Source organism: Penaeus chinensis, chromosome 4 (assembly GCF_019202785.1).
Source record: "Penaeus chinensis breed Huanghai No. 1 chromosome 4, ASM1920278v2, whole genome shotgun sequence".
Taxonomy (NCBI): Eukaryota; Metazoa; Arthropoda; class Malacostraca; order Decapoda; family Penaeidae; genus Penaeus; species Penaeus chinensis.
In genome coordinates, this window is record NC_061822.1 from 1,891,766 (window position 1) to 1,901,765 (window position 10,000).

At 42.4% G+C, this 10,000-nt stretch overlaps 1 protein-coding gene across 3 annotated transcripts in view; it reads left to right on the forward strand.

Moving 5' to 3' along the window:
* The window catches only part of LOC125046999, a 443,317-nt gene that overhangs the window by 157,347 nt on the left and 275,970 nt on the right, over nt 1-10,000 (forward strand). The gene's annotated exons all lie outside the window — the stretch shown is intronic.

Genomic DNA, 10,000 nt, shown 5'->3' on the forward strand with positions numbered 1-10,000 from the left:
AGCATGACAAATTTCGCCGCAGGGAACCCATTTGCATTCCATTGTGCTAACGTCTGCATAAAGATAACAGGAAGCATGCAAGGAAAACTTCTCTCTGCCCTGACTTTATCAGCGCAAGACGAGCAGTTACCTACAGTACTCGGTCCGTCCGGCTGGGACCTCGGGCACGCGTGGTTCGCTCGACACGAAACAAGCGCAGTGCACTTACACCACACACACACACACACACACACTCACACACACTTACACACACACACACACACACACACACACACACACACACACACACACACACACACACACACACACACACACACACAACCCCTTCCCCCTCCCCTCTTACGTATCCAAACAGACGCACACAGACAAACAGAAAACATACACATAACAACAGCTCTCCTGATGAAAATGGCGAGTGATAAAATGAATGGATGACATTAAACAGCGATGATACTGCATCACGCAAAGTTGTAACATCACCTGTAAATCTGGAGTAATGGTGATATAAAAAATGGTAGTTGTGACTGTAATATTTATACTGATCCTACTCCAATCCTAATACTAATAATAATTCTGATTATAACACAGATATTGAATAATAATAATAATAATAGTAATAATAGTAATAATAATAATAATAAGATAATGATAATGAAACTGATAATGATGGTGATAATGATAATGATAATGATAATGATAATGATGATGGTGATACTGATAATGATAATGATGATAATTATGATAATTATACCGAAAATAATAATAGTAATGATAACAATTGTTAAACAATAATAGTAATAGTTGTATTAATGATAATGGTAATGATAATAATGATAATGGTGTTAACACTGATAATTACAAGGATGGGGGGGTAAACACACGCTTAACCCCCCCTCACACACACACTTACCCCCACATTCCTACCCCTCCCCACAAACACACGCTTACCCCTGATTTTGGTAATAATGATGATAGCGACAACAATGATAATACTAATGGTAATTATGATGGTGGGGATAAGTAATACAATAAGTAATAATACAATAAGTAATACAACAACAACTATTATGATGATACCAATAATAATAGTAGTGATAATGGTAATGGTAATTATCATCATAATAATAAACAAAACTATTACAAGAAACAACACTGTCAATAATAATAACATATATAAACAAATGTTGACAGTGATAGCGGTAACGAAGCCCCTCCCTTCTCATCTCATTTACTCTCACTGGCAGGGAGTTGATCTGATCCCTAAAAGTGACGTGGTTTTGACGGCCTTTGGAACACAGAGGTCATGACCCTGCCGGGCACCCAGCTGGCGTGTCAGGGAAGGTTCCTTTAAGAGGTTCTGGCACAAAAAAGTCGTATTTTGCTCGTAGTGTTTGGTGTATATTGTTCACATGGGGTTAGCTTAAACTTGGTGGATGTAAATTGTTCGAAGTTCAGAATGTTCGTAAGTTGCTTTGCGGGGGATACCTCCCATGCCCCCATCCCCCCCTCCGGCTGACCCATCTTCTCCCACCAACCCTGAACCCTTGGAACCCCAAGAATAATGGAATTTGAAGGTTATTGCTCTTATATTTAAACGCAGTGTTGAAATAGGCTGAAGGAAAGTGCACGTTGCGTAATGGGGAGGGTGTTCTAAATTTTGCTTTCTGTTACGGTGATACATTATTGTAGCGCATTAAATGGTTTAATTGTAGGTTCTACATCGCATCTAGAAAACTGAGAAAGAAAAGCAAATGAGAGTAATTTATGATGTTTTGATATTTCCCTTCGAATTCTCCTGGCCATTTAATCACAACAAGCTAAACACTAAAGTCTCGCTAAGTCATTTTTAGCTTTGTCACCGAGCTCCTCTCCGTTTCTCTGTCTCCCCTCCTCACCCTCTCTCTCCCCCCCCCCCTCCCCCCTTCCGTCTCCTTTATTATGCCACTCATTCTTCTTCCTCCCTCCCCTCCCCACACACACACCCGCGTCTCTGTCGGTCGGTTTAATTGTTGACCGCGAATGAATTAAGTGGTTTCGCCTGAGTAATTGCTCGCGTCTGGCTGCGGCCTGATACGGCACCGCGGCAGACCTTCTGCGTGCGCCTCGCTGCAAGAAAAAAGGATGGCCGATATCTTTTATAGTATACATATATATATATATATAATGATGATATATAATTTATATGTATATATATACACACTGTATATATATATATCTACATATATATACACAGAGTATATATATATATATATATATATATATATATATATATATGTATATATATAAAATTCTGTGTGTGTTCCTTTTTCTCCATCTATATTTTTTCATTGCGGAGTTGATGTAGTTAGGTAACTTTTTATGTGTTTTTAGATGTTTCTCTCTTGATGTAGGTTAACCTAATATTAAGTGTTTTTTTCCCTTTCTTTGCTGACGTGTTGGATTATATTTCATTGTGTTATTGCTACTACAGTGTTGTTCTTTATCATTATGATAAATACTTTTGTGTGTGACGATTCCCATATACATGTATATTCACAAATATACATTTACCTATACCTAGCTACACAAACACACACACACAGACACACGCACACGCACACGCACACGCACACGCACACGCACACACACACACATACAGACACACACACACAGATACACACACACACACAGATACACACACACACACACACACACACACACACACACACACACACACACACACACACACACACACACATACACACACATGCACACAAGCACACATATACACACAACATGTATATGTATGTATATTCAAATATATGTATATATACATATATATGCATATATATAGATATATATGTACATATATATATATATATAATACACACACATACGCATATATGTGCATACATATGCGTATACACAGATCAACGCAGACAAAGGCGCGTGAAAGCACGAGCGCCCCCCAAGCGCCACATCCGCCAAATCAAAAATCCCGCCTCAATGAAAGGCCCCGACTCCCATCTGGCCGTTCGGTTGGGAGAGGCTGCAAGGCCGGCGCGGGCCTCCTTCTACGGCCGGCTATGGCCCCTTCTCAGTAGGCGGGCGCGGTAGGACCTCGTGTCGCTGCTGCTTCGGATTGGCTCGCAGTTAATAGCCTCTGTTTTTTTAGGCTTTTTAAGTTATTTTTTCTACTCACAGTCGCAGATTAACACTGTTTATTATAATTATAATTATAATTATAATTATAATTATAATTATAATTATAATTATAATTATAATTATAATTATAATAATAATTATTATTATTATTATGTTTGTGTTTGTGCGTGTGTGTATGCTGTATGTATATTTGTATGCATATGTACGTATGTATGTAAGTATATATATAATATATATATACAATGTATATATATAATATATATTTATATATACACATATATACATATGTGTGAGTGTGTGTATGTGTGTGTTTGTATAAATACATATCCGGCGAGATGGATGCTACTGTTTCTTTTTTTTTAGTTAATGAGATGGCTATTAATGCTTCGCCGGAGGAGAGTCGCGGAGGGAGAGCGCCGACTTGTTAAATGGGACTGGACTAATAAATGTCACTTATTTGATGAGTCCAGACGGAGGCCAGCGTGGGAAGGGAGGTGGGGGGGGGGGGGGTGTTGGCTGGGGTGAGCGGATGGGGGGGGGGTGAAGAGATAGCTGGGTTATTATTTAAGGATGATTATGTGTGATAAAGACGCGCGAATGGCCGAGGGATCTCAGATATAAAGTTAAGTGGGTGTCGGCGAGTTCTGTGCTTGGCGGGCGTGATGAGGTGTCTCGTCGCTTTAATGCAGAGAAGGGAATCAAGTCTTGGGGGCTCGTTTGTTAGTCTTATTTTCTTTGTTTTTGTAAATGTATAGAGGTCTAGCTTTCAGGAACAAAGGCATGAAACGTGTATGTATACAGGTGCAAATATACATGCTCGTCGCTGTCTCTTACACACACACACACACACACTTACCCCCACACTCCTACCCCTCCCCACAAACACACACACCCCCACTCCTAACCCCCCCCCCACACACACACTTACTCCCCACACTCCTAACCCCCCCCCACACACACTTACCCCCCCACACACACTTACCACCTCCCCACAGACACACACACACAAACTTACCCACACTCCTACCCCGACTCCCACACGCAACAGACGCTCACCAACTCCCTCCCACAGCCCTTGTTCGGCGAGTGGGTTTTCCGTGTCCTATTCTTATCGTGTCTCGAAAGTCATCTGCCATTCCCTTAAGAACAAGCCATTTCCATCTGCTGCCGCGAGGACAAAATCTCTCCATCTCCTGTTGCAGAGAGACGCTGTGCTCACGTTATGTTGTTAGTGAAACATGTTACACATACAAATGATACGTGCGGTTTCTCTCTGTCTCGCTTTCATTATCTTTTCTCTTTTTTTACTTTCTTATTTTTTCAGTCTTCCTGTTATCTAATTTGCTCTATTTATTTTCTTGGAATTGTATTAGATCCCGACTTAATGTTCGTTTCCTTCTGTCTTACATTCTCGGCGTCCTCTTTGCCAAGAACAACAACAAAAAAAATACTTGTAATTTACTTATTTTTATACGTAGTGAAAGGCGGAATGTAGACCTGACTTAATTACCTCGTTAAGATGTCTCGTGTTCATGCCTCAAGTTTCTACATTTGCTTTCGTAAACACATACAGGGAATCGATATAGTGTATTGTAAACACAGCCCTTGTTAACTTGCAGATGTTCGGTCCCTTTGCGCACATGATTAAGGGATATTCTCATGCCGTTTAGGTGTGTTTATATGTGTGTGTGCGTTTGAAGGTGTGTGTGTTTGTGTGTTTGTATTTATGTGTGTGTTTTTGTGTGTATGTGTTTGAAGGTTTGTGTGTGTTTGAAGGTGTGTGTGCGTGTGTGTGTTTAAAGGTGTGTGTGTGTTTGTGTGTTTGAAGGTGAGGTGTGTGTGCGTGTGTTTGATATTCCATTCTGTGTATTTGTTGGATTATGCACTATCTTTTTAATTTGTTTTCTATTTCGCCTCTGTGTATGCGTTTACGTCCATGTACTTGTATAAGTGCCTGTTTTATCATGACGATTTTTGTTCTCCCGGCTCTCAACAGCCTCTCACCTTCCGTCCTCTTCCTCAGCATCCCTTCCATCCACAGCATCCCACCCATCCTCTTCCTCATCATCCCATCCATCCTCAACCCATCCCTCCTCATCCTCATCATCATCCCATCCATCCTCAGCATCCCCCCCCCCCCCTGATCGCTTTCCAGATGCCAGATCCCCAGCATCAGTTCCTCCCGCGATCCATTTGGCTTGCCTGCTTCCTCTCCTTCCGTTAACGATACACCTCTGGCCTTTGTTCCTTTTCTATTTTTCATCGTCTCTTCGCTGGCTTTCTGTGTTTATTGCTGTTATTATTGTGATGTTCTGCTGTGTCCGCTTGTTCATTTTTTTTTTTTTTTATCTTTCCCACTCTCTTTCTTTATTTTTTTTTCTCTTTCTTTCTCACTGTCTGTCTGATTATCTCTCTCTCTCTCTCTCTCTCTCTCTCTCTCTCTCTCTCTCTCTCTCTCTCTCTCTCTCTCTCCTTCCCTCTCCCGTCCATCTCTCTCTCCTTCCTTTCTCTCTTCCTCTCCGTTTTATCACACTGCATCCCTCTTATCCTTTAAATACCCTTCTCACTTTCTCCCATCACATATTTCTCTCCCTTTCCCCTCGTCTCCCTCTCTTTCTCCCGGTCTTATTTCCTCTACATATTAACAAAAGAATTCAACCTGACCTGTAGTAGCCCTTGAGGTGTGTCCAAGAGTATGTGGAATTATCGTTCATTTTCTTTTTCGTCTTTTGTTCTTTATAGCTTTGCCTTGTTATCCTTCTCCCTGTTTTTCTCTTTTCTTGTTTCTTGTTTTCTCCTCCCCTATCTTCGGTGTTCTCTGGTTCTCGTTCTTGTTCCACTTCTTTCGGATTTTCTTCCATGTCCCTCAGTTTCATTGTTTCATTCTTCCCCTCCTTTCTGTTATTTTTTTTTTTCTCCAGCTCTTTTTCTTCTCCTTCTTTCTAATCATCCTTCTCTTCTTTTCTCCTTCTGCAGTCTCGTCTTCCTCTTCTCCTTCTCCCCACTTCCTTATTTTCTGTATCTTCCTGTCTCTTGTCTCATTCCTTTCCCTTGCGTTATCATCTTATTTTCTTTTTCTGGTCATAGGCTGAAAAGAATATTGCAGATTCGCTGTATTCTTTACAATTTCAGGAAAGATAAATTTTGTTACGGGTTGAGGTCAGTCGGAGATTGGAGAGAGAGAGAGAGAGAGAGAGAGAGAGAGAGAGAGAGAGAGAGAGAGAGAGAGAGAGAGAGAGAGAGAGAGAGAGAGAGAGACGTAAAACACACACACACACACACACACACACACACACACACACACACACACCAAAAGAAGTATAAAAAAAGAAAAGACATTTTCTCCCACATAAACGCAAAGTCTCCCGCGCGCGTCCTCACTGCACCCTGAAGTCCCCGGTTTTCCCGCGCGAACCCCCGGCCTCTGCAGCCAAAAGGGGAAGTTACGGCGCTTGGTCGCTTGTCAGTGGTGGATGACCCTTGCTTTTGACCCTTTCCCTTTCCTGTGCCCGGGGCTTCAGGTCTTTCTCTTTTCTTTCTCTCTTTCTGTTCGAGTGACCTCTCTCCTCTTCCCTCTTTCCTTTCTGTTATTCTCTTCGAGTGGTCTCTTTCGTCTTCTCTCCTTTCTTGGTCTTTCTTGTTATTGCCTTTAATATTATCGTTTTATTTGGGTCCTTTATAGCCCCCTCTTCATTTTACAAGTTTCGTTCGGTCTTTTTTTTCTTTTTTGAAATTTTCTCTTATTTCTTCTCTGGCCTGTTTGTCTTTCCCCTTTTCTCCTCTTTCCTCTGACTCATCTTCTCTCCTTATCTCTTCTAATTTTCCTCTCCTCTTTCTTCTCCTTCCTCTTGCGACCTTCCCTTCCCTCATTTCCTTTCTCACCCTCTTTCTCCTTTACCTATTTATCAGTCGCCATTTCCTTCCTCTCGCCTTCTTTCTTCTGTTTCATCCTTTCTCTCTCTCTCCGTATGTTTCTTTTCTTTTATTTGATGTCCATCTCCTGTCTTTTCTTGTTCTTATATATTATATTTTTTTCCCCTTTACTTTATATATTGATCTTTATCATGTTCATTTTCCACCTCATTCTGCTTTCTCTCTTTTTTATTTCTCCCTCATTCTGTCTTATTTTATTTACTTTTCATGTGTTCCCTCCTCCTCCTCTTCTATTTTACGTTTCTTCCTCAACTTCATACACTTTTCTACTTCCTTTCCCCCTCCTTTCGTGCCTCCATTTCATCCTCTCTCCCTTCTTATCTCCTTCCTTCCTGCCTTCCCTCCTACATGCACACCCTCCTCCCCGTCCTTCCTCCCTCCTTCTCTTCTACTTACACACTCTTTACTCTCCCTCCCTTCCAACTTTCATTCATTTCTTCCTTCCTTCCTTTTTACTACGTGCATGGCCCTCCGGTCCTCCCTCTCCTCTTCTCTCTCTCTCCTCCACACATACCTCTTACTCTTCCCTCCTTCCGTCATTCCTCCATTCCTCTCTTCCTTCCTTCCTCCCTCTTTTCTACATACGCAGGTACCTCCAGCCTCCCTCCCTCCCTCTGTCCCTCCATCTTTCCCTCCCTCCCTCCGTCCCTCCATCTTCCCCTCCCAGCCTCCTCACCCCTTGATCCGGGCATCATGGGCGTATAGTTGTTATCTAAGGGGGATACACGGGATTTACCCTGACAACACCAAGCTCCTGGATTTCGGAGTCTGGGATCTGATGTCATGTTAGGGCAGGGGGGGGGGGTGAGGAGGGGTTAGGGATGGTGTTAGGGGGGAGGGGAGGGGGGGATGGATGGAGGTTGTGAACCTTAAACCTTGTGAATTAAAGGGAGGTGGGTGGGAGGGGGGTGAATTAGGAGATGTTGGGGAATGGAGAGGGGGAGGTGGGGGAGGGGTGCAGCTGGAGCGGGAAGTGATAATAGGGTTATAGAAGGGGAAGAACTGAAATGAAAAAAGAAAAGGAAGAAAGAAGAGAAAGAACACACATGAACACACAGTCATACAGACACCAACGAATCTTTTATTAATAAACGCACCTACATAAATTTTAGAAATCAATAAATGTTTCTTTATTAGTATCAGACACTATCACTTGCTGAATAAATATATACAAGTGGAAGTTAAATTAAGATTATCTTTCTTTTCCAGGTATGCAAGTCTCTGGCGGCTTCTTCTTCGTCGGCTTAAGCTGAGTTTAACTGAAAGGTAATGTTGTGCAGTTCCAAGTGGCAGTAGTGTGTATATATATATATATATATATATATATATATATATATATATATATATATATGAATGAAAATGTCTTTGTGTGTGTTTAGCTCTGTGTGTGTGTGTGTGAGAGAGTGTGAGTGTAAGCGCGAGAAATGCATTTCACTGCATGTTTGTATGTTGCAAAAATGAGCCACGTTATAAAAGTTTGTGTGTGAAGGCTAAAGAAAAAGAATACGAAGCAGAAGAAGGGAAATGAAGAAGACAGGGAAGACGAGAGCTCTTCGTCTCCAAAATTTGGTTGAGCGATTAATGTTAAGGCCCATCATGATCAAATCCCGCTGTAAAACTTAATCCAAATTCAGCGCCAGTCCCCGTCGGGAAGTAAACCCTAATAAGACTTTAAAAGGAAAATATTCGGACGTACGCAAATTAGAAACGAATTTGCCCGACGGGATTGCGTAACTTTGCTCTGGACATCTCCCATTAAGGACATTAAACCGCACTTGACTCCGCTTGATACAGCAAGCACGGAGCATCGTGCGTTTCACTGCCGAGGAAATCACAAGTACACAGATGCACACAGGCACGCACAAGGCCTCACGCTCATTCAAGTGTAAACGGAAACGCAAACATACTCTATACATACACGCATACTCCCCCCCTCTCCCTCCCTTCCTCCCTTCTTCCCTCTCCCTATCTCTCCCCCTCCCTCTCCCTCTCCCTCTCCCTCCCCCTCCCCCACGCTCTTCCTCTCCCTCTCCCTCTCCCTCCGTCTCCCTCCCTCTCCCGCTTATCCACACGCTCAGACAAACTTTTCTTTTTTTTCGTCCATCTACATAACACTAACTTTATTATAGACCGCTTAGGGACGAGGGAAGACGAGGAAGGGGCGAGAAGCGACCGCAAGTTAGGGATATGAAAGCGAGGAGAGAGGAGAGAGAGGAGAGGAGAGAGAGGAGAGGAGAGAGAAGAAAGAACAGAGGAGAGAGGAGAGAGAAGAGAGAAGAGAGAAGAGAGAAGAGAGAAGAGAGACGATAGAAGAGAGACGATAGACGAGAGACGAGAGACGAGAGAAGAGAGACGAGAGACGAGAGACGAGAGACGAGAGACGAGAGACGAGAGAAGAGAGACGAGAGACGAGAGACGAGAGACGAGAGACGAGAGACGAGAGAAGAGAGACGAGAGACGAGAGACGAGAGACGAGAGACGAGAGAAGAGAGAAGAGAGAAGAGAGAAGAGAGAAGAGAGAAGAGAGAAGAGGGAAGAGGGAAGAGGGAAGAGGGAAGAGGGAAGAGGGAAGAGAGAAGAGAGAAAGATATTGATAGTGTGAGAGAGATATGGACAAAAGCAGATTATTTTATTGACAAAGGTACATAGATGCAGATAGAGAGAGAAAGAGAGAAAGAGAGAGAGAGAGAGAGAGAGAGAGAGAGAGAGAGAGAGAGAGAGAGAGAGAGAGAGAGAGAGAGAGAGAGAGAGAGAGGGGGGGGGGGTAAGTATGATTTAATAAAAAAAGAGAGAAAAAAATGTATTCACCCAAGAGAAAAAACGAAAGAGAATAATAAACAAAATAGGAGAGAGAGAGAGAGACAAAAACAACACAAGAACAAAACAAATGGAGGAAAAAAGAAGTTACAAAAAACAAGGGAAA